An 842-nucleotide genomic window follows, 5' to 3' on the forward strand; every position below is an offset into this window, starting at 1 on the left:
TCTCAGAGTCCATATCACTACTCATAATGGCTGGAAGATAGTACCAAACCTGCATCATGTCTCATCCTCCAGTCACCTGCAGAGCTGTACTCTCTACTTTCCTAGATGGGATTTGAGAAATGGTCCTTGCCTTGTCACAGAAGGTTAGGCAGCTCTTACACCATGCAGTACTGCATGTAGCTATTGAGGATAGGGATACCAACTACTTATTTCACACTGAGCAAGAGGCAGAATATCCTGCTGCAGACGCTACTTGAAATTCTGCCTGTCCTATTGATTCAATGAGATGTCTTGTGCACCGCCACACTCTGCTCAAAGAATTGACATGCAGCAGAAAATTCTGCCTCTTGCTCAGTGTGAACAGGCCCTAAGGCTGTTTTCATATATAGGTTCATATTATAGTCCAGATGCTGTGCAGTCTGCACCCCTGGCTTTCTACCATGTGAGGTTTCTGATAACTGGAGTCCTAGTTCTACCCCCAATACCCATACAATGTCACTGGGGTTATCAATGTTCTGTACATCAGCCAATGCAAAAGCGCCCTCTGGTGACCTGTCACTGTATGGAAGCTGTACCATGTAACTAGTAAGACAACCTACAAAGTCCTGCCTACATTAATCTATAGTGCAACAAAATTACAAAACCAAAGAAATTGCACAACTAGGTAAAAGGTATCCAAAATTCTTTATTACAATAAATCAATTCATAAAAGCAGATAAAATTAAATATGGGATAGAACACAGAGGTCAAAACCAGAGGGGGAGGAAGACATCAGTGTGGTATAACAGATAAAAATAAAGTATACTGTGGTGAAAAGTAATAAGACACTACCATCTAGTGGT

The sequence above is a fragment of the Dendropsophus ebraccatus genome, chromosome 15 (assembly GCF_027789765.1).
Source record: "Dendropsophus ebraccatus isolate aDenEbr1 chromosome 15, aDenEbr1.pat, whole genome shotgun sequence".
NCBI lineage: Eukaryota > Metazoa > Chordata > Amphibia > Anura > Hylidae > Dendropsophus > Dendropsophus ebraccatus.